Here is a 24,919-nt window from a genome sequence, read left to right as displayed (position 1 = left end):
TACTCTCCAAGTATTCGAGATATTTTTACAGAAAAACCTAAACATGAAACTGTGTGATAGTAAAAGTTATTGTGCTTGTGATTTTCTCAGAATTTGAGAGAGAGATGGTTTGGAAGGAATTATAATGTATTTTATTAGGTCAACTAACTGATATAATTGGGAAAAAAAAATGAAATTAAGAATGTATGAGGGTTTTTTTTAGTGCTATCAGTCTTGTCTAATAAGCATATTGTTTCTTTCTTCAAAACTTGCCTCTTTTAAATCATGGACTGTCCTCCTTGAAAAATCTTGTTAAGATATTGTTTTTGCAGATTCTCATGTCCCTCAACCATTTCCATTATGTCCAGCTCCACCAAGATCTAGTCATTTTCTTTCAGATCCTACTTCTTGCTTCCACAGCTGGATTTTGGCCAGCTGTAAGGGTGGTCACAGTTAGCTCTGCCACCCTCTTTCTGCTGCTGATACTCTCCCTCTCTCTCCTTTCTTGCTTTTCCCACTTTTCCCACACTTATCTTCATCTTCATTTTCCTTAGTGTTAGCCTCAGCAAAAAATACCTTTTCTGTTGGTGGTCTGCTTATGCACAACCTTCCCTGTATTTTGCCTCTGACCTGTGTAGGTAAGAGATGCATTAGAAGAATGATGAGTCCTTTTGGTTATCTAGATTTATGCATCAGATTTACCTGTGCCATGCCTTACACCTCGCAGTTGGCCCACTGTCCCCCGTAGGGGTAACTCTGAGGAGGCTGGATCCTGCTAAAATCTATGGCTGAGAGATTTGTCTAGTGCTCTGGTGCACACTTAATATGCCTAATGATGGGTCCTACCTACCCACAAGGAAGGACACATTGCGAGTGGGACTTAAATATATGACTATAATCCCTTCCCTTCCCTTCCCTTCCCTTCCCTTCCCTTCCCTTCCCTTCCCTTCCCTTCCCTTCCCTTCCCTTCCCTTCCCTTCCCTTCCCTTCCCTTCCCTTCCCTTCCCTTCCCTTCCCTTCCCTGCCCTGCCCTGCCCTGCCCTGCCCTGCCCTGCCCTGCCCTGCCCTGCCCTGCCCTGCCCTGCCCTTCTTCTCCTCTCAAAATGAAAGAATATCTGCATTTCGGTATCCAATCTTAACCTGCATTTTGGTATCCAATCCTTACCTGCTTTGAGTTGCTTTTTTTGCAATACAGGCATACTTAGTTCCAGCTCTTAGCTATGGTCAGTCATTAAATAAGATGAAGTTATTAAGCTAATTAAAAAAGTATAGCAGGAGAATGGATTGCAGACTTCTGCAGGATGTACAATTAACCTTAAGTGAGTGAGGAAGGGAAACATCAAATTAACAAACTGGTTGGCATTATTCAGTTACTGCGCTCGACTTTCCTCTCTGTTAATCAGACAGATTGTTACATGCTTTGGGAAGTTTAGCTGACTTGCCGCATCAGCACGAAGCAGAATCTTGCCGAGGAGATTACACAGTTTCCAAAAGCATCTGAAAGAATTTATAGCTTGTGAATTACAAAAGCAACTTTAATTAGTCCCGAGAGGCAGTTGCATAAGAAAAACTGAGAACATTGCCTCATCATATTTGCTCCCTTCTTGCGATTTTCATACGAGATTCTGGTGATGAATGTTTTCTAACAACTGGAGCTCAGAGACTAATAATATTCCTGAGTAAACAGCATCATGTATTTTCAGTCACACAAAGATCAGTTGGATATGGGTAGTTTTGCTACGTGTCAATATTGCTGGAGCTGCACAGAGTTTTAAGCTGGAAGATTCTGTAGCCACCTGGGAAACATCTGAAGGAAAATCAAAGGCCTGGAAGTTTAGCAGTAACCAAACCATTTGGCAACTGGTTGTTCTTTGGTGTGTTCTGCCCCTTCCCCTTTCTTTTTTTTTTTTTTTTTGAGTTGTAGATTGTATGTTTAGTCTCTGAAGCTATGAATTCTTAGTACTTTCATAAAGGGGTCTGTTCCTACATTGTGGAAATCACTGGAAGCTTTGCTGTGGTGTCAATGAACTTGATTTCAGATAGATAGGATGCAAATTATCACTCTTGTATACTTTCTAGGTCTTTCCATATTCCCTGGCCCATTCCAAGATTTTGTTTTCCTTGGAGTTTATTATAGTATTTGAAACAATGTGAACCAGCTGCCTGCAAAAATCCAGGGAGCCTGAATTTAAAAATTTCCCTCATGTGGGATCAGTTGAGTAGGGATCATAGGGTCAGGCCCATTGATAAATGGCATTCTGAGAACTCTCCAGTCTGGGACAAAGTTAGGAGTTTTAGTATAGTAACTGTTTTCTTGCTATCTGCTATGAAAGCAAATGTGAAATCATGCAGTGGTTATCTTAGACTTTGCAGACCTGTGTGCTTTGATCTACCCATCATTAGGAACAATTTATTTGCTAGTTACCTTAAGTCCCTCGGGTCTATATGCATAACTCAATGGCACCATGTATCAGTATGTTTGACATTATATGAGATACAGGAAGTTATCTTCTTAATCCCATAATTTACATTTGTCAACCCAAAGCCCAATTTTTATATTTTTCATTTCTTGTAGTGGGGCAGAAGTTTCTTTGAACAGTCTTCCTAAAGTGAACATTTTCAAATGTGCATACCTAATATTAGGCCTCGTATAAGTATTCACTTTTTCACTAGCAATAGAGAAAACAAAGTGACTAGGGAAATCAATGGCAATAGCTGGAAGTTCTGCATTTTTTTTTTTTTAAATTGGGTTGTTTATTTGATTACTTACATATGGATTTATGTGCTTGTCATTGAGCACCTAAGTATTAAATGTTTGGCCTCAGGTAGGTTGTGATTTCTCTTCTATTTATCTTGATTAGTGGATGTTTGTTGCAAATCCCTTACAGGAAAGTGAAGAAAACCTTCATTCTCCACACTGGTGAAAAAGAAATATTTGAATTAACAGCTTGACGATTAAAGAGTTTTATTAGTTTTAAAGGTGAAACAGGACCTCAGAGATTCAGGGGAGAAAAGTAGAGAAATTTTAAAAAAAAGCATGCAGGGTAGGAAGAAGGGGTGAAAGACAAAAAGGAAAGCTGTGTATCATGGACAGATGATAAAACGAGATTAACATGAGTGTTCCTCATTTAAGTTTTGTATTTGATTGCAAATTAAAGGCTTTAGAATCAAAAGAATCTGCTTTTTTCAATTCTTTGATAGTTTTATTATTAGTACTGAGGAAATCAGCCGCCTACCCAATGGCAGGATTCCCGACCAGCATTCACAGATAATATTTTACAAGGCAAATCAGGCTTTCTGAGAATATATTTGCAGAACAATAATACTTTTATGTTTCTCTGTCATCATCTTTGTTATGGATAAAGTGGTCTCTGATTGACTGAAACACAGAGCAGGGGCACCTGCTAAGATCACATTACTTGGAGGTTTGCTGAATGCCGTTGAAGCTCATTGACTCTCTGAATCAGCACCTCACACAACACATACCTCGAATGATCAAAAAGCAGCAGGTAAGTAATGGGTCATTGAAAAACTTGCGCTCTACTGCACCGGTAGATTTATTAGGTAGGATGATTGTCTAATGCTGTGCGTCTGGTAAAATACAAATAACAGGGCATCATCACAGCATCTTTGCTCTTACTGTAACGGAAGGTAAGTGGTTCTCTTTTACGATGGTATTTGTCCTTAAAGTATTCCAGAAAGGTGATCTATCTTGCCAATGCATGAAGTTGTGACAATAATGTAGTCCTCAGACATTATATCTGCAGTCTAATATGCTAATAAGCACAATTTCTAGGCCATTAAAAATACGTAAAACTTTGAATGTCTTTGAATATCTAATTAAAAGCCATTCAGCCCCACATTCTATTGGCAAAGAGGTACCATCCTGACAGCCCTGTGCAGATTAAAGCAGAAGGCTAACTGCTCAGAGTTTGCATATGCTGAGAGAACTGCAGCAAGACCTATTTGATCACTGAAGCAAGAGAGAAAGCATTGTGAGATAGTCTTGATCTTTGCCTGATCCCTGAAACAATATCGGCAAATTTATAAGGTCAGCAATTTGTGCAGGTCATAGTAAGGGAGAAATGTGTTGGGTGTCACTGAGAGGAATGTGAGGGGTTAGCTTTACTGGCTGCTTCTCTGCAACTCAGAGTCCCTCCTCCATAACACTGCAATTGATGTAACAGAAAAATTTGGGTGAATCTCAGGGTATTTCCATCATATTCCACTGCCTAGGTTACTCTGTTTGGTTCTCCCTAATCTAAAAAATACCTCTTTTGTGCATTTTTTAGTGGTTACTTTCTTGAATTTGGAAACTGATGTTTGCTCTTCCAGTGCTCATGTCTGGGTTGCTGCTGACCCTTCAGATAAACCCCACGATTTTGGCTTAATTGCTTCTGCCAACAGGCCAGCCAATTTGCACTTCTCAGGTGCAAAAGGTGCAATTACCTTGCAGAAGATACAACAAAAAAGCAACGCTGGTAGCATACTGGCAAAATAAAGAAAAAAAAAGTTGAGAGGCCATTTTGAAGTGCCTTGAGTGCTCCACAGAAGGACTTAAAGGACCTTCTGGTCTTTCCAGCCTGTTAACAAATAAGTTTAATGGACAGTAGTCTGAGAGTCAGTCAAACGATGACAATGGTTGTCTCCAAACAACTCATTTTCTGTACCTTTTATCTTTGAGGCAGTGATACTTCTGAGAGGATCTATGGATGGCTGCCATTTATCTAGACAGATGAACTAATTTACAGGAAGAGGAGACACAGAGATATAAAGATCGACACTTCTACTGTGTTGTTTGAAGCTACAGTGTGAAGTCCAAGGTCCATACTGTCCGTGGGATGCTCATCTGCTAAGGTGAGTGAAACACTAAATGGTTCTAGAGAAAAACAGCTATAAAGGGCAGATAAGGACTATGTTCCCGTGAATCCATTTCTATGCAGAGATCAAAAGAGAGTGAATTCCAGAGGACTGGTGACATGTTGTGTCATGACAGTCACCCTTGAAAGTGAGATTAATTGGCAGAAGACCTGCTTTGAAGGATCGACCTGGCTGTGGTATGAATCAGGAGTGCGCAGGTGAGAGGTTGCAGGTGTCTGTGGGCAGTTCTTGGCTGCGTACGGATGCTGTGGGGCACGGCTGAGTCTGCCAAACAGGCCCATCAAAGATAAAGAATGGAAAAGGTATTCAGTGAGAAGGATGGGGTGAGACTGAAGCGGAGAACTAAACTTAACAGCAGAGTCCATTATACTGTTAAGCAGCATTCTTTATTTTATCAGCGCCAGGGAACACTGGGGATCATCCTCCATAAATGCTCCAATGACAGGATGCTCTTGCGTTGCTTATATTCACATAATTATTACATATGCATTACAATTTTTGAAAATTTTGACATACAATACTTCTATACTAAGAAATAATTGATGATGTTAGATATAATTGTTTAGTTTCTAACTTACAATACATCTATTAATTATTAGTTAAATATAAACTAAGCACTCTGCTTCTAAACAATGTATCACTTAATCTTCTGTCTCCCTCTTGTCATGCAGAAGGATCTAAAACTTGAAAAATTTCCCCTCATTTTGCAGATGGTCAGAAAGCATTTATCTCATGTCAAGTGGTTAATCATGGGTACGTCTTTTATAACTTAATCACAGTATATGTTAATTTGGCAGCTTCTCTTCAAGACAAGGAACCTAAAAAAGGGGTAGGAAAAAGATGGAGGGAGAAGTGTTGAAGGAAAGACATAAACTAGCTGGCGTGAAGGAGCTGGGAGGAGGGGAATGAATGGAGCAAGAGAAATTTGGGAGTTGCGTGGCTGGCTTGAGGAGGGAGGTGGGAGCAGGGCTAACTTAGCATGCAGGCAGAAAAGGCAGCTGCCTGCAGCCTTGAAAATGAGTCGGCCAAGAGATCCATAATCATTTAATTGAGGGAATGACGGTGGGCCAGGAGGGCTGACATTTACCAATTAGATTGAACAGAGCGAAGGAGGGAGTGTTTATATTTAAGAACAGCACTCAATTGCACTCTAAATTGGAGGGAGATGCACAAGAAAACTGTTTGCAATGACTTATCTGAATCTTTAGCAACATTCCTTCAGGTCATTTCTGCACTGTTCAAAACTCTGAGTCCTTTACTTGTTTCTCTATTCAGTCTTTTAGTTTCTTAGCAATTTGTGGCCTCATCATGCAGGTTTTATTAAGGTAAATTTCCCTTTCAGTCCCAAATTAGTAGAGGTACTGCCTGTGTAATGCCTAAATTATTTGGTTCTTTGAGCTATTATCTCAAGTATTGCAAAGTCATTATTCATCAGTAGTCAGTTTGTGTGTGTACCTGACTTGTGCCCTACTTGGAATAAAAAAGTACACTCTGTAAGAAACTGTAAGTCAAAGCCTATAGAGCAGGAGAGAAAGGTCCACTCCTTCTGGGGCTCTGAGCACTACTAATGCACAGTGCTTTCTTAGAAACACCTTCTAGTGCTGAATAAAACACAATTAATTTTAAGTTAATTTCTAATGTTTATAGAAGTACTGACATTTCAGTGAACAGAATTGTGCTTGAGTGAAATGCTATTTATTTCATTTTTTTAGTAGTTGCCCAGTTGACACAAAATTGAAAAAGAACTTCAAATTGTGAACACATAACATTCAAACTTTTTCTGTGTTAAAAGGTATAAATGTTGAAAACATCTGAAGTGACTTCTGGTGGGGTTTAAAAAAAAATCAGAACACTTTTTGAACTGCTTTACCATTGTGATGTGAAAGAAGTTTTGCTTCACTTTGCTTTTCTTTCGTCTTGGATGTCTACATTTCTGTTGCCCTTAGCATGTGAAGTTCTCTTCATGACTGTGTCCTTTGCTGAACTTTTCAACTGTGCCACTGGCATCGAAATACATTTCAGATTTTCCTCTGACTCTCTGCCAGAAAATATTCTTCTATGCTGACTTCATATCAAGGGGCTGAATATCTCTCCTTGGGTTATATTTGGGTTATATAGTTCATCCCAGAGTCTCTCTAATTTAGAATACCTTGTTTTAAGAGCTTTTTTTTTTTTTTTTTTTTTTAATAAAGACATTGGCTTTTTCCCTATCTTTCCAACTTAATTCATAGCTATGTTCATCTAGCTTAAACCTGAGTTAAGTGTCCTGTAACTTATCTGTGCATGTTTTAGAAATTTAGTGCTCTGATGTTACATCTGCTGTGTGATTGGCAAGGACATTCTTGCAACCTGTATTTTTGGAAAAATGACTGAGGACTTTTTCTGCCTGACACTTTAGCTCCTTGTGCTTTGGGAGAAGTGAATCTGCTTTCTGGTTCAGAATCTCACTGCTAGGAGCAGAGACTTTATGTTTACTACTTATTTTCATTGTCTGGTACCATCTGGAGGTGACTCGTTTTGTGGGAAAAGAAAAAAAATAATCAGTCTTTGCAATGACAGAAGATCCCAGGAACTTTGATTACTATCCAAAATATTTTGAGAGCTAATAAAAGCAGCCAACATGCCATTTTTTTATTATGTTTCTCCTCTTCACACGTGCTTTCAGAGCTAATCTAGTGCTCTGAGGAGGGGTGCTTGTGTGTGAAAAAAGGACTTCTTCCTTGTCACAAGCCTTAGCATACTGCTCTGGTACACGTGCCTGTGAAATGCATTTCATGCCTCATCTGTTACCTAAATGAGATGTGAAAGGAGTTCACACCTCGTCTACATTTTCACTGTTTTATGGAACAGCATAGATGCTTTTCCACTGAAAGTAACAAAATGAGGTCACCAACCCCCTTCTCTCTCCTTGGATTGCATCCACAAGGCCTGATCCTTTCAATTCACTAAACTGGAAGTGAATCTGTATCTCTGAAGCAAGTTACTATGAAATGCCAGCATCCTCCAACATGTGACAGTCATCGGTATTTTACAGAGCTGTAAGCTGTCCATGCTGAAAATAAAAATGTACGCTATGCATTTACATGGGTTGTCTGAACCCAGAGTGATTCCTCCTGCACTGAACAGAATATAATCAAGGTGAATAAACAGGAAAATTGACTAAGCTGATATGGAAATAACATAAAAAAAAGAAGGTGAAAAACAATGCGAGCTTCTGCACTACACCCTGCTTGGCTGAGTTTGCAGCAACAACTGCAAGAGTATGTCCAAGGGGCGGAAGGCTGCTGGAAGTCAGGGCACTTCCATGGCTCTGGGATTCCCAGGTGCTGGCTCCCCTCCATTTCTGGAGAACTGCAGAGATTTTAACTCCAAACCCTGGCTCCTTGCTGCCTTGTGTTTTATACCAGCATAGAAAAGCTTTTTATGGTGTAAACAGCTGTGGAAGAGAGGATAGTGAGGGCTCAATAATATAGCTGTACAAATTCAACTACTTCTGTACTTTCATCAGCTGATTCCTAGTGTTGAAAATAGAGTGGAAATGTAAAGCTTACAAGGTGTCATCTACATTTGTCGTTTTGCTAATGTTTCAGAAGACATGAACTGAAAATACTAGTTTTCTTCACAGGGGTAGCCTTGTTTTTCTTCTGGTGCTCTGTGGTTTTTGAGGGTTCAGGATGCCTTGGCTGGACTTCACATAACTCTGAGAGTACAAAATAGTCATGTGCATCTAAGCAGTCAGCCTTGACTGCTGCTATGAATGGAGACACATATTTCAGTAGCACGACTGTGCTGTATATATTTTCACAGAAAACAGAGTGTGGTGTGCAAGGGCCTTTTTCTTTCTGTTGTCTACAAAAGAATTCTAAGGAGCATGTGTGGGTACAAAGGTTAGGTGAGATGAATCCCTCTCCTTAGTCTGTCTGCTAATGGAAGGAAGATGTTTGGATAAAGGAGAAAATTCTCATGTTTCCCTAAGAAGAGGGAAAGCAGGCTGAGGTCACATCTTCTCAGCGTCCTGCACTAGAGATGCTAATGGTTCTCAGTTCATTTGATAACTGCAAGAAAGGCAAATCAGGGCTGCCAGTGCAGAAACAAAGAAGCAAACCAAACAAAGCTGTCTTGTCTCCCACCAAGTGATAGCAGAATTATTGTTGGCCAAATGGAAAAAGACAAAATCTGTTGAGGCAGAAATGCTGTTTCCAAGCTTTATAAGCGGAATCACAAACACTAAGAATAAACAAACTGGAGAGTATTAAATAGTGGTTATGTTCCCCTTATAGTGTTTGCAAGAATGATGAGAAGGAATGTGCTGGACCTGCTGGAGTCTTGTGAGACTGTAATGTGCTGAAATGCTTGTCTTACACAGCTCTGGGTTTAAATTATTGTATGGGCAAGAAAACTTAATGAATAGGTTTCTTCTAATGGCTGGCTTTTTGGCTCAGTTCTTGTACGATGCTGTGTGCCCTCAGACACCACTGAAGGTGCTCAGAGTGATTCACAGGATCCCCCTCTTTGTGCTCAGGTTTAATGAGACAGTGTTGTGTGATTTGTTCCATCGTCCAAAGAGGTACCTAGCAGTAATGTTAATGCTTTTCTCTCTCTGCACAACTACACTTTTGCTTTTTTTTCTATTGTTACATGCCTGTTGTTTCTGCAGATCTTGGTCAGGGCCAGTCTGTGGGATGTCTGGCCTGTGCTACATAGACACTTGCATACATGGCCATACATGGATTAACACAGCTCAAAGCAGATTTGGAATACATTTAAGTTCTGTGGACAAGTGTTTGGGCTGCTTCACTGGGGAGCAGCACCATGCTGACTAAATTCCTGAGGAAATATCCACCCTCCTCCTACTTTGCAACTTGCCATGCCCTTGTCAGGATCAGTAAAATCTCAGCCCAGGTTTTTTCCTAGCCTCTGTCATGCTAATAAGTGTCAGGTATGTACTTTGTTTCTTATTTCTGTTGTATTTTGCTTTGCTTTCATTTTGTTGTGTATGCAACATGTTGGAGGAATTAAGCCATGATTCCACCCTTGCTTCTCCTCTGCAAGGTAATCTTCCCAGGAAACACCCTGGGAACAGGATGCTCCTTCAATATTTATTTGGAAACTCAGAAGAAAAGAAGCAGCATATTCATTGATGAGGAAAATTTCTCCAAGGCCAAATTACTGTGTGTGGATGGACTATAAATTTTTACAGTGAATCCTGCAAGACCTGAGGAAATAGGTGCACCATTTAGTTTTACAGTGAGAAATTCAACCATCTCTACAAGTACCAATGAGATTTGGAGTATTTTGTGGGCTGAAAAGAGCTGAAAAAAACACAGCTTCTTTCTGTTTAACTCACAGAGACTAGGTTTATCAACTTTTGGGGTCCTGATATATGCAGGCAGGCTGGTAGACTGACATTGCTGACATTTCTTTATGTGTTTTGATCATCTGTGTGAATGACCAAACACTCTGTTCACGGCCAGTGCACTAAGTCCTCTGAAGACTTCTGTAACCTGACTGCATGTGCAAAGCAGTGCCTGGCAATAAACCAAGAGAGCTAGCAAGAAGTGTATTTTAGCAGGTAAATGGTCCTGCTGGTGCCAAACACGGCATAGGATCACCTTTGCAAATGAAGGGCAGAGCGTCTGGAAACAAATAGAGCTCATGATACAGGCCTGTTGATCTCTTTTGAGGTTTTACATCTTTTAAATATTCATAAGAATTTAGGTTTCACCTGAGTCAGTGGTGAGTCAAACCATGCACAGTGAGATCTTTTGCTTTCCTTCCATTGTGTCAGTCTATTCACAAACTCTTGACAAATTCTATATTTGAAGTTATTTCAGGTCAATGTAAATCGGGCAAGCAGTTAGGTAACATTTTCCATGGCTTGGCAGCAAAGTCCTACTAGTGATCTAAATTGCAAAACTCAATGTCTTGAAAGATCTTCACTGAGCATATTCTTCAGGTTAGTGTAAAGGTCAAGAGTAAGTATCCTTGAAGGCTTCATGCTGATCTGTGGCAAAAAGTTTATTGGATTTAGCTCTATAGTTTCCAGTGCTGATCTCAAGCCCACCAGACCGCTGCAGCAGGGGCTTGGAGCAGAGTGAAGTGTGGTTTGTGCAGGATTTGCCCACGCTCAGAGCTAATGGGGTCTAAAAATAATCAGGCTCGAGATTCATTCAGATTTGCTGAGAAAACACATGAAGACCCCTGAGAGTATTCGTGCACTAATCTAAGCTGACCATGCCACATGTGCTAAACTAGCAGCTTCTCTGGAGCAGGAGAGAAGGGAGAAAAGAGTGATAAAGGGAAAAATATGGAAGATACTGGTTAACAAGACAAATGAAGAAGCACTGGAGATATAGGAAAGATGGAAAAGGACAAGGGGAAGCCCTATGTTGCTTAGCTAAAACCAAGTAATTCTGATTTTGCCTAGCAGAGCAACATTTCTCTGGAACAATGAAATTTTTTTGCTTGGACTTTTGCACCAGAAAGATGTGTTGTTTCTTTAACTGGTAAAGCTGCAGTAAGACTCTCTTAAGTTACATACAGACCTCTGTGAACATATTTACGCCTGACATGAAACTGAAGACTCCTGTCCTCTGAGTCACCTGGCCAGTGTTCAGTTTCTCCTACTTAGATTAGCCTTTTCAAAGAAACCACTATGTATTTGATTTGCAAATGTTTTCCTGTTCTTCTGCAAAATAGTAAAGGCATATAGCAGTGCTGCTAGAAAATATCACTTGGGTTCACTTTATACTCTACCATAATCCAGGAGCAGAAGTTCTGCTGCCTGTGAGGGACAGTGGAAAAAGGAGAAAGCTTTTAAATACACATAAGTTTACAAAATTAGTGTTCTTTTTCAAGCTATCTGGAACATCATGATCTCACTCCAAGGGTTATGGAGGTATTTGACAGCAAGTAAAAGTCAGGGGCCTGAAGAACTACTTTGTTTTTAGCATGTGTCCTCCTTTTCTCAGTATCTGTGACTCATGTAGACAGATCCTCAACTACATTGTGAAATGCCACATCCATTTTCACTGCACTTACTGTTTAGACGAACAGCTTAAGCTGCCAGAATATTCAATAGTAGACCTCTTAGCAAAAATGTAGCATGCTCCATCAAGAACTTGGCTGTTCTTGTATGTGTCAAGTGGTTTTCAGAAAGATACTGCTGTATTTTTGGCTTTGTTTAGAAGAACATGGAAGTGTTAACAATTTATTCACAGTGTGAGACAAACAGATATTAATAGAATTTTAATGAAGGCCGCTCAACAAGATTTTTTTATTGGGTGTTGTATATGTTCCTGTTAATACTGTGAGAGTCAAAAATATAGGCATCATAGGACAAGTATGGAAACAACTGAACCACATAGCCAGAGACAGTAAGAAAGAAGAAAGTAAGGAGGCAATTTCAGCTGGACAGTACTAGATGGTCTGTCACCACTAAAGCCAAAGCAATTATTTCCAGATTCCCTTACAGATTTTCATGTAACAGCGTGAAAAGACTCAGGGGCACTTGAAATGCATCTTCACACATTGCTCCAAGGTGGAAGGGGCTTTCCTGTTTTGGGTTCATCTTCCATCTCTCTTCACATTATTGCTTCTCAGTTCTGCCTTTTATATATATATAATTTAAAACAGCTGCTACCTGCTGATACTCCCTTAAAAGCCTACGTTTTCAAGTACACAGAGGCACAGTTTCAGGCCTCCAGCTTCCCATCCTTACACCTCAGTGACCTTAATAATGCCTCTGCCTACTGAAGTGATAAAGAGAGGATGTACTTCTGTTGGCCCCTGCTCTCTGAAGTGAAATGTTGAAGCTTTCATTTTGTTAGTGAGAAAATCCTTGCTATGCACTCTCCCATTTCTGACCCCATGTTTCGTTGCCACTAGCTCTAATGCCAGCTTTTTGTGGGGAGAGCATGATGTGTCTATGGAAGGCAGCTTCCCCAAAGGCTGAATGCTCTTCCCTGATGAAAGACACCTTTCATTAGTGGACAAGAAGGTAAGGATCAACTATTACCAAGTCTATGGCACCAACCTACTTACCATCTGAATGCAATAAGGATGCTGGAGACTTCTACTCTACTAGCCCCTAGAACAGCTTTGTAATTAGCAATTTCCATTTCAACGCATTGCTGAAGGGCATAGCTTCAGGTGCAGTTCATTCCCAAATGAACACTGGTAACTGCGTCCTTTCTAAATCTTTGTGCCTTTATATTGTCCACAATATTACCTGCTTTTAATGCAGAGTATGGCTCAGTCACATTTCCTTTGCCCTCCGCAGTGAGTTTAGCTGGTTTGGTGGCTTTCAGCCAGTCCTTTGCTCAAAATGTGAGCACATGGAAAGAAACAAGACACTGGGGGAGATGGGGTGGGTACTCATTCAGAGTTTCAGAAAAAAAACCCCACATTGGCAGCAGTTATTAGGTGTGATATATGGGAATAGGGTATGTCAGAATTAATTAATTTGAATCTTAGTGTGTATCAAAACAAAGACCTGTAACTGCAGTCAAGTTTTTTCTCAGTCCCTTGACAGATTTTTCACGCGTGCCGCTGTCACCTACACTTATCCTTTTAGACTTGGGCAACCAAAGGGAAACAAAGCCTAAAAGCCTTGCTCTTATGTAAGGCTTTTGTGAGATCTTACTTTCAGCTAAATACTAACAATACTGAAAACAGTTTACTAACCTCTTCAGGAAGTCAACTAACTCTTAGATTTTATTCAGAGAGGGCTTTGCTGAAGTCAGTACGAAAAAACTTAGGATCCCTCCCTCCAGTGTTCAGGGGCTTCAGGGTATGAAGCCAACACTGAAAAATACTGTAGTGATATCCTAAGGGGAAAACAAACACAGCAGCTCTGGTTTAGTTTGCTCTAACAGCTTGTGCTCCTAGGAGCAGCTTCCAATTCAGTTTTTTATACTTTTATCTTGGAGGGCAGGGCAAGTTCACTGCCCACATCTAGCAGGAGCTGCTGCCAAAAGGACAGTGCAGTTTGATTCCTGACACTGCATGCTAGCAAAAGAAAAGATGAAAAAAGGTTTTGCTGGTTATGAGGGAGCCTGTGTTTGCAGAAACCCTTCCCTCTCCGATTTTTATTGCTTTCTCTCAGTGTGGTGGCATCTTGTTTTGCCAGGATGCCTGTGGGATAGCTGACTACTTTTTTGGTCTTTCATGCACATCCACCTGCTTCAGGACAACAGAAGCTACAATATATTTCAGCTGCACCTTAGGAGAAATGCATTACAGTCACAAGAGACACCAGACAGACCCCTTTCCTTGTTAGACTCAAAGAATCACCTTTGCTTATGCTACGGACACCCGTGGTCCCACTGGCAGTGCGTGAGATGCAGCCCCTTTCCTAAAATCTTCGGTGTTCTGCTCTCCTATCCACTATTTTCATTTATTATGCAAGCCTTACTGGTAATTGTGCAGTCTTTCTGGGCTCCTGTGTGCATGACCTTAGCATTAAATTCTAATTCTGAAGTGACTTAAAAAAAACTCCAAAAGAACAACAGAACTATTTTGTCTTCCTGCTTTTCCCTTTTTATTTTTATTTTTCTATGTGTGTGTCTCATATGCTGAATATTAAATGGGAAAACAAAGATGTATATCATCTGGAACTGAGAAGGAGCACAGGTGCACCTACCAGGCAGTGAGTGAAAACAAAACAATTCATTTAAAATGTTTTGATTCACTATTGTACACTCATACTTTATTCGACAGCCCAAGATGACACCTCAAGTCCGCCTATGCACGCACACAGCTTGGAATGGAGATGTTTTCTTGGCTCCTGCATGTTATGAATTTTTGCCGCAGCTCTGCTTGAAGTTGTCTGGCACAGGTGCTTTTCTAAGTATACTGAGGTGGAGGAGGAAGAGAGGGATGAGAGAAGGGTCAGGGATAAAAAGGAAAAAAACCCAAACCTACATGAAAAGAAAATAACATCTCAAATATTTATAAGTGTATTTCTTTACCAAGCATGCTAGCCTCAGTCCTATTGGCTATATGCAAAGTTTCCATTCATTTTTCCAAGTCTGTGGTTTTGGTTTATGCTGCGAAATCCTCTCTCTATCAGGGCACGAGAGCAGAGTCTGACTCTGGGTGACATTGACAAGAAATTTGAATGGCAACAACAGAAAAGCATTCTCTGTATAGAAGTCTTTGTTTACCAGCTTGAGTAATTGTTTTTACAAGAAAAAGTGACTAGCCTCATTCCTCTGTTATTTTATTGAGTTCTGATCAGGACAGGCAGTGAAAACAACTCTTATATGGCTTAGAGGTGGAGCTGCCTATCCTGGTTTTGCTCTGGCTTGCTGTGTATTCTTGGAAGGTAACTCCCCACACTTTTCTTCTGCCTTTGTCTTCTAAGAGTGTAAGCTCTTCTTGAGACAAAATAACTTATTTGAGGTGTTTGTGTTGAGGTGTTTTGTTTCCCACATAGGAATCAGTGAGCTCTCTGCTAGTGGTGGTATGAAGGTAGAATCTGCTCGTTTCTGTCCTGCCCTCCTGAGAAGATGGGATGTGAATTACCCCAACACCCATGTGTGTGGCTTCACCTCATCTTACTGTATATCCACAGTTGGGTTTAGTCCATTTGTTTTACTCTGTAAATGGAGTCAGAGAGTAGCAGCCCTGACTCCTGGCTCCATTCAGGACCCTGTAAGTGCACACAAGAGAAACAACAGGTTAAAAGTGCACTAACTCCTATGTTATTTCTGGTGTAGCTTCCTCATCACAGGCTATAGAAGAGTGTGTATATAGGGGAAAAAAAATAACAACATCAGGTTATATGTTCATGGGCTCTGAGCTAACTGCTGCTTCTCTGGAGAAAGGTCTTGGAATTTCAACAGATCCTAAGGAAACAAAAGCTCAGTGTTCATTTTTCTTTTTGGTTAAAAAAAAAAAAACAGACAAAATGTTAGGAATGGTCAAGAGATGAGTAGAGAATAACCTTGGTTCACTCTTATCTTTAATAGTGTATGTATTTCTTGTCTCCTAATCTCAGATAGGATGGAGTAGAGCTAGAAAGGTTTCATAGACAACAGGGGTGGTTAAAGATATGTAATGTCCAAATAAGGTAGGACTCTTCAGTGTGCAAAAGAGATGACAAAATCGTGAATGGCACAGGTAAGGCAGATAAGAATTGACTGCATATTGCTTGTGCCAGTGGGAGAGCTCAGATATATGGAGTGAGGTTCAAAAGAAGCAAAACCTTGTGGGTGACTCCTCATGCAGTGGAATATTCTGTGCAGCTCCGTGCTGGAGAAAGTTGTGTGGCATTTCACAGTTTGAAGGGAGACTAGGCAAGTTTATCCATTTCTACAGTCACTGTTAGCTCCAGTATGGTAGAAGTGCTTTCACCAAAATAAAAAATAAAGTGGTCATGAGACAGATCTTGTTTTCTGTGAATGCTGGGCAGACTCTGAGCTGTCACTTCCCCTGAGGAAGCAGATTAATGAGAGAGCAGCAGGACTAGCAAAATGAGCACTAGTTGGTTTGAATGGTGATATCTAGCTCTTTTACCAAAATCTTCAAACCAAAGGTCACGGATATTAAATAGTTATAAGAACAGTCGGAATAAGATATTTCCCTAGAGCAGGAAGAGGGAGCAGTGAGGAATAAAAGACAGAATGGCATATTAGGACAGGAAAGGAAAACCTGGGATAGGTTTATACGTGTATTAACAAGGTGTGTTAATAGGGTTTTTGCCATGCTGCCTGGCAGGACAAGGACTCACATGTTTCATGATATGCTGGGCCAGTCCTGGACCTGACTCATGACCATTGCCGAGCCAGGAGAGAGGCACTGGTTTGAAAAGGAACTTAATGAACAGATTAATAGGGAAAAATCACAACCGACTAGCAAAGGAAGTTAAAAAGTATGATAAAACTTTGGACCTGGTTGTACTAGAGTTGTGAAGAGAAAAGCAGGAGGATATTTTCTTTAAAAATAATTAATTCTCTGTAGTAGGGATGTTCCTTGATGGCAAGGGAAGGACTTCATAAATATTGCTAAAACAGTCGATCAAAAATGGAGGAGTGTGAAGTGCACACTAGCTACTTGTAGATGTCCTGTACGTTAGATGACACAATGACTGAGGAAGAAATCCTCACTGAAAACCAGCTTTTGCATGGGAACGGCATACCTGGTTGGCAATACTGGTGATAGAGTAGGACCCTAACCAGAAACAAACAGCAGAAAAAACAGCCCAAGAGAGCAGGACAAATCAGGCATTCATCTGAAGGATAAAGTTCTGGAAAAATTACGGTGGGTTTAAATGTGCTTGGTCTGCAGAAAGCACCCAGGTAGGAACCAGAAGAAAATGTATAGTCACCATGTATATAGTTCAATTCATAAAGCACATATGGTGAGGCACTGTCCTGTTTTTGTTAAAAACAATACCAGTTCTCTTTTAGTGATTTTTCCTTTAAGCTAACTTCTTCTAGGTGGCTGTAGTTTTCTGAGCTTTAGCTCTGGTGTGGCCGAAGTGGATTTTGTATCACACATAAATATGGCCAACAGGTGTGTTTAATGGAGAAGCTGAGCAGCTTGGATTCAGTGGGATCACAGCAGGGGGCTATTTTTGCTGTTTGGAAGAGGCAGCATTTGCCTGGCTATGCTTCGACAATGGATTCAAATGTTCTAGGTAAAGAGGTTGCAAGGGGTTGCAGTGCTTTGGAACACTCACTGGTGTCCCACCAGGCACAGGAAGGATTCTTGCCCGCAAGGTCCATTAGCTCAGAGGCATTTGGGCACTCTTGGAAGTCTGGGAGATGGATCCAGGTGGAGGGAGGATAGGATAGGATAGGATAGGATAGGATAGGATAGGATAGGATAGGATAGGATAGGATAGGATAGGGCTTGAGCATCTCCTGTGCGGCACGACCAGCCTGTGGGACAAGGAGCCAGGTCTTGCTCACATGCTCAGGGAACAGCCGATCGCCAGCACTGGGGTCAGCAAGGAATTTTTTCCCCCGGGGCAGTTGGCCCTGGTCCCAGGGGGTTTTTTGCCTTCCTCTGCAGCATGGAGCATGACCACTTTGCAGAGCTCCTCTGGGCCCTTTTGGCTCGGTTTCTACCTGCTGCTCATGCACCACGAAGATGGCCTCTCGTGCCCTGCAGCTGGGGGAAGAAGGCTTTTTTTCTCCCACGTGAGTATCAAGTGTCTCCGTGGGGTTTTTACCCTCCTCTGCAGCAGTGAGCACGGCTCCTTGGCCCTGGGCCACCTTTGGGCCATTGTGGCTGGGTGCCTGCTGCTCCTGCTCCACGAAGGTGGCTCTCGTGCCCCGCATCTCGGGGGAGGAAGCTTCTTGGACTCCCAGGGTGGGCCCTGAGGGTGCTCTCGGGGTCCAACATGGCCTCCCAGGTTGAGCTGCAAGGGTGTTCCCGGGGGTCCTCCACAGACTCTCAGGTTGAACCCCAAGGGTGCTCCAGGGTGTTGCTTCTCAACCTCTGTCGCATTGAGCACAGCACCTCTTCAGGGCTCCTCTGAGCCCTTTCCCCTCAGTTTCTGCCCCCTGCTCTTGCACCTCCAAGGCACCGCTGGTGTCCTGCATCTCTTGGTCTCTCTTGCCCAGGGCAAGTTTGCAGCAGGAGCCAGCTCTGCTCTTCCCTGGGCTCCATTTCCCTAGGGGTTCTTGCTTGTCCAGAGGAGCCCGTGCTTGAAGGGGTTCCAGGTTCACTGCACCATGCGCAGCTGCCACTGGTCAGCTCTCCCTGCGGGCAACACAAGTGCCGGGCAGGGATGAGAGTGCACACCATGCATCCCTGGCCAAGAAGCCCGGTGGTGGAGCAAGCTTCGAAAGTCCAAAAGTCAGCTTGTCATTGCTGCGTGTCACACTTTGGAAAACACCCCATGGTACCACAAAACTTCTCCTTCTTTTGTGTGTGGTTGATCCTGATCTTCGTTCTTCTCGTTCTCACTCTTTAGGAAACAGGATGGCTTGGCCTGTGTTCCTGCTGCTGCTCTCTGCAGCTCTGTGACTTGCCTTTGCCAGCCTGCAAAAAAATAAAGCAAAATCCTGTTTCCACTTGTGTCTTTTGTGTTATGTGTCCTTGAAATTAGTTTTGGAGCTTTGCGGCATTTGTGTCAAATCATCACATCTTTATTTGAGGGGTGGATGGAACAGGTGACTTAAATTGACCAATTAAGTATTCCATCACATAATCATCATACCTCCTATATAATAGGGTGATCACGAGGGTCAAGCTCTCTTTGACCATGGCCAGCATCTGGAGAGGACCCTGCCTGTCTGCCTGTGATCCGCAGGCCTCAGGCCCTGCATCCCTGCAACCAGGTTCCAGTTTGCTGTGAAGTCCCGCCCGTGACTTTTGGGGGCCCGAGCTGCAGCTGCTGGAGCCGCCAGCTCCGCACACCCAGCTCCGCACACCCAGCTCCGCTGCTGCTGGAGTGACACCAACTCCACATCGAGCACTCAAGTTTGTTTTTATTTTTATTTTGTATATATTCTCTGTATATTAATAGCATTAGTGAAAGCCTTTAAAACTCTCCAACTTGAAGTTTAAGTCTTTCTTCTTCCTTCCTCCTTATCTTTCCTATCATCTTTCCAATCTTCTTTCCGATCTAGAGGAAGGGGCTGGCAGGAAGTGAGGGGGTAACAGGGAACGTCTGTCACGATTTATTGCTGCCTTGCTTTAAACCATGACAGTCACCACAGGTGGCACAGTATACCAGTTACAACTTAGGATAAGGACTCCTCAACCCTGCTGAAGCTCTGTGGTGCCACACTCACTGTCAGCACTGTGGACACTTTTCACTGAAGGATATCACCATAGCAGCCACATTTTCCTGATATGCAGTTACACCTACCAGAAGAAGTGACTGAGCAGTTCTTAGTGCCTTAAAGGTGCTTTTTCCTTGCCTACATGGAGATAGGGATGAATTGGTTATAAATTATCTGTAATTCGCTCAAAGGACATGGTCCCAGGAACATAATTTGGAAATTAGCTGTTGGTGGCAGTGGATCTAGTTCCCTCCAGCCATGTTTCTGTATTTGTAGAGATGCAGCCACTGAAGGCTGAGATGATTGATGGTGGACGGGTTGCTGAGCTTACCTCACCAGTTTATGCCTGCAGCCATCAAGTAATTGTGATCAGGTTTTGGTGTTATAATATTTCACAAAGTTTTCTGACAATTCTAGGCAAGGATCGTCTGAACTGGCTATACCAATGTAAATCTCATCCATCCACATGAGGGCTATTAGTAAAGGTGAATGTGTTTGCACTTTAAACTGGATCTGTTACACTGCATCAAGCATTGAAGAGGGTGTTTGTATTCAAAATTGAAGAGGTTTTACTTCAAGGTTCTCTATTCCAATAGCACAACAGAGACTAGAAAAGGAGGAGCTGTATTTCTATCCAGGAAGACACTAAAAAGCAGTGACGAAAAAACTCTAAAAGATGCATTTTCTTGAGAAGTACCCTTTAATGAAATAAAATGGTGTCTCATTGCAGATCTGAAATGTGAGAGCTTTTCCTTCTATAGTACTTTGCAAGTACCCACACAGGAGGAATCAAAAAGAGTAAGCACACAATTCTGGATGAGAAGAAGGGTCTTATTGCTTTCTATTGCTGTTCTCTGGCTTGGTCTCACTGTACACGGTGGGAAAAGTGACAGCTCCAGGCACTTGACCCACTGCGTTTACCTGGTAGTGTTTAGCCAGCTTGATAACTGTTGCTAATACTGAGTTAAACAGGTTTATCTATACAACTCAGTCTTTTTTTTTGTGCAATAACCTTTCTGCATGAGCTGCTTTTCCAAGATGGTTGGTGAAATGCGGTTGGATGCCATTTCACTTGTACATCTGCTACTACTGTTTTTATTTACTTGAGCTGCTGAATTGTTGTGCAGCTTACAATACAGACAGTGTTTTAATTGGAGGCTTGGAGAATAAGTGTCACATCTGTGGAGATAACCAGAGAAGAAGAGGGAGCCGGTGGACATTCTTCCAAATTAGCAAGGAAGACATGACCAATTTACACAACTTTAAGAGATCCACGTGCCAATATACTGCCACTGAAGAGCATGAATTTGCAGAATGTCCTTCTGAAACCTGTTCAGAGCCATTGTTGCTTTCCAGTTTTGGAAGCTGTCCACTTGGAAGAGAAGCACTTAAATATATTTACAACGCTTGTGGTGATACATGCCAAGGGCATTTCACAGAATCACAGAATGTTAGGGATTGGAAGGGACCTCGAAAGATCATCTAGTCCAATCCCCCTGCCGGAGCAGGAACACCTAGATGAGGTTACACAGGAAGGCGTCCAGGCAGGTTTTGAATGTCTGCAGAGAAGGAGACTCCACAACCTCCCTGGACAGCCTGTTCCAGTGTTCTGTCACCCTCACTGAGAAGAAGTTTCTTCCCAAATTTAAGTGGAACTTCTTGTGTTCCAGTTTGTACCCATTACCCCTTGTCCTATCATTGGTTGTCACCGAGAAGAGCCTGGCTCCATCCTTGTGACACTCACCCTTTATATATCTGTAAACATTAATGAGGTCACCCCTCAGTCTCCTCTTCTCCAGGCTAAAGAGACCCAGCTCCCTGAGCCTTTCCTCGTAAGGGAGATGCTCCACTCCCTTATTCATTTTGTTGCTCTACGCTGGACTCTCTCCAGCAGTTCCCTGTCCTTCCTGAACTGAGGAGCCTAGAACTAGACACAATATTCCAGGTGTGGTCTCACCAGGGCAGAGTAGAGGGGAAGGAGAACCTCTCTCGACCTACTAACTACCCCCTTTCTAATACACCCCAGAACGCCATTGGCCTTCTTGGCCACAAGGGCACAGTGCCGGCTCATGGTCATCCTGCTGCCCACCAGGACTCCCAGGTCTCTTTCCCCTACACTGCTCTCTAACAGGTCATTCCCCAACTTATACTGGAACCTGGGGTTTGATGGAGTTCTTTGGAATGACTGATTTTCACAAATTATGAATGTCCTTGGAATGTATCTTTGTCACTTAAAAGCATGGTTATCTGGCAAAAGCTGGTAGTGGAACCTGCCAGAATTTTATATTTCTGACATTGGTATAGTCCACATTATGATGGGATTATTTTGGACAGTTAAGCAGGGGGGTAATATAGAATTCTGTTCTCTGAGTCCTTTTTGCAAGTGATAAATTTAACTTCTGTACCATAAGGAAACTGTATCTTTACTAGAAAGATTCCCAAATGTCCACATGCATCATAAAAATGGGGGACATTCTGTTCAAATGGAAGTTTTCTTGAGAAAAAAAAAATATTAGTAACTGATGAAAGGCCAGATGAAGACACATTTTAAGTCACGCAAAAGAATTTATTCTTGAACTGGCATTGTCAGTAGGTGTTGCTTAGCTGTTGAACAGTGAAGTATTGTGTGATGCAACAGACATGGCAAAATAAATAATTTCTAACTGCAGCAGATCTGCAGCGCTCTAGGACTTAGAAATACCAAGCAGGTTTTGAACTTTAATTTGAACTGCTTGAAAACAGTAGTATAGACCTGGTTAGTGTTGAAAATATGTAAGCCACCTGTTTGACTACTGGCTAGCAAGTCCTGGGCGGTGATGTTGATGACCTACTGACAGCAACAAAGATAAGGAAGCAAGTGTATGGTGATTTCAAGAAGAAAAGAGTGATACTTTTGAAACTGAACGTACCCCATTGAAATATCACAGTATCACAGTATGTTTGGGATTGGAAGGGACCTCAGAAGATCATCTAGTCCAATCCCCCTGCTGGAGCAGGAATGCCTAGGTGAGGTCGCACAGGAACATGTCCAGGTAGGTTTTGAATGTCTCCAGAGAAGGAGACTCCACAAGCCCCCTGGGCAGCCTGTTCCAGTGCTCTGTCACCCTTACTGAGAAGAAGTTTTTTCTCAAATTTAAGTGGAACCTCTTGTGTTCCAGTTTGTACCCATTACCCCTTGTCCTATCATTGTTTGCCACCGAGAAGAGCCTGGCTCCATCCTCGTGGCACTCACCCTTTATATATATCTGTAAACATTAATGAGGTCACCCCTCAGTCTCCTCTTCTCCAAACTAAAGAGACCCAGCTCCCTCAGCCTTTCTTCATAAGAGAGGTGCTCCACTCCCTTAATCATCTTCCTTGCCCTACACTGGACCCCCTCCAGCAGTTCCCTGTCCTTCTTGAACTGAGGGGCCCAGAACTGGACACAATATTCCAGATGTGGTCTCACCAGGGCCGAGTAGAGGGGAAGGAGGACCTCTCTCGATCTACTAACCACTCCCCTTGTAACACACCCAAGGATGACATTGGCCTTCCTGGCCACAAGGGCACAGTGCTGGCTCATGGTCATCCTGTTGTCCACCAGGACCCCCAGGTCTCTTTCCCCTACACTGCTCTCTAACATGTAATTTCCCAACCTATACTGGAACCTGGGGTTGTTCCTGCCCAGATGCAGAACTCTACACTTTCCCTTGTTAAATTTCATTAGGTTATTCCCCGCCCAACTCTCCAGCCTGTCCAGGTCCCGCTGGATCGCAGCACAGCCTTCTGGCGTGTCAGCCACTCCTCCCAGCTTGGTGTCATCAGCAAACTTGCTGATAGTACACTCTATTTCCTCATCTAAATCATTAATGAATATATTGAATAATATTGGCCCCAGTACTGACCCCTGAGGCACTCCACTAGATACTGGCCTCCAACTAGATTCCGCACCATTGACCACCACTCTCTGGCTTCTCTCCTTAAGCCAGTTTGCAACCCACCTCACTACTCTATTGTCCAGACCACACCTCCTCAACTTAGCTGTGAGGATGCTGTGGGAGACTGTGTCAAAGGCTTTACTGAAGTCAAGTTAGACCACACCCACCACTCTGCCATCATCCATCCACCTTGTTACATTCTCATAAAAGGCTATGAGGTTGGTCAAGCATGACTTCCCCTTGGTAAAGCCATGCTGACTGCCCCTAATAACCCTCTTATCCTTGATATGCCTTGAGATGGCACCAAGGATAAGCTGTTCCATTACTTTCCCAGGGACAGAGGTGAGGCTGACCGGTCTATAATTACCCGGGTCCTCCTTCTTGCCTTTTTTGAAGACTGGAGTGACGTTTGCTTTCCTCCAATCCTCGGGCACCTCTCCCGTTTCCCAAGACTTGGCAAAGATGATGGAGAGCGGTCTAGCAATGACTTCAGCCAGCTCCCTCAGCACCCGCGGATGCATCCCATCTGGACCCATGGATTTATGGATGTCCAGACTATTTAATTGCTCCCTAACCCAGTCCTCATCGACTAAAGCAAACTCCTCCATTGACCTAGCTTCATCCGGGGTCTCAGGGGTACAGGGCTCCCCAGGACAGCCCCCAGCAGAGTAGACAGAGACAAAGAAGGCATTCAGTAATTCTGCCTTCCCTGTATCTTCTGCCACCAGGGCACCCACCCCATTCATCAGTGGGCCTACATTGCCTCTGGTATTAGTTTTATCTGCTATGTATTTGAAAAAGTCCTTTTTGCTGTCCTTGACCCCTCTCGCTAGCTGTAATTCTAAGGAGGCCTTGACTATCCTAGCTGCCTTCCTACATCCTCTAACAGCAGCCTTATATTCTTCCCAAGTGGCCAGCCCCTGCTTCCACGACCTGTAAACTCTCCTCTTCTGCTTGAGAATACCCAACAGATCCCTATTCAACCACGCAGGCCTCCTGGCTCCCTTCCTTGACTTCCTACATGTGGGGATGCTCTGATCCTGAGCATGGAAGAAGCAATCTCTGAATGCAATCCAGCTATCTTGGGCCCCTTTTCCTTCAAGCAGTCTTGCCCATGGGATTTCCCCCAGCAATTGCTTGAAAAGGCCAAAGTTAGCCCTGCTAAAGTCCAGGGTTGCAATTCTACTTGCTATTCTGTTCCTGCCACCCAAGGTGCTGAACTCCACCATCTCGTGGTCACTGCAACCCAGGCAGCCCTCAACCTTTACTGCTTCAACCAGACCCTCCTTGTTAGTGAGGATGAGATCCAGCAGTGCACCTCTCCTAGTTGGCTCCTCCACCATCTGCATGAGGAAGTTATCATCAATGCACTGGAGGAACCTCCTGGACTGTGGCTGGCAG

General features: G+C 42.8%; 1 long non-coding RNA gene across 2 annotated transcripts in view; it reads left to right on the top strand.

Moving 5' to 3' along the window:
- Positions 1–2,716: 2,716 nt before the first annotated feature.
- LOC110357128 (uncharacterized) overlaps positions 2,717–24,919 on the top strand; it is a 301,741-nt gene continuing 279,538 nt past the window's right edge. Inside the window, exons 1-2 of one of the 2 annotated variants that reach the window (XR_010470184.1) lie at positions 2,717–3,488; positions 4,668–4,836. This is a non-coding gene — a long non-coding RNA (uncharacterized LOC110357128). The remainder of the gene's footprint in view (positions 3,489–4,667; positions 4,837–24,919) is intronic. The other variant, XR_002410580.2, reaches the window with a different exon arrangement.

This window comes from Columba livia, chromosome 2 (assembly GCF_036013475.1).
Source record: "Columba livia isolate bColLiv1 breed racing homer chromosome 2, bColLiv1.pat.W.v2, whole genome shotgun sequence".
Classification (NCBI taxonomy): domain Eukaryota; kingdom Metazoa; phylum Chordata; class Aves; order Columbiformes; family Columbidae; genus Columba; species Columba livia.
The sequence above is the reverse complement of the archived record's forward strand: the minus strand, read 5'-3'. Positions and strand labels throughout refer to the sequence as shown.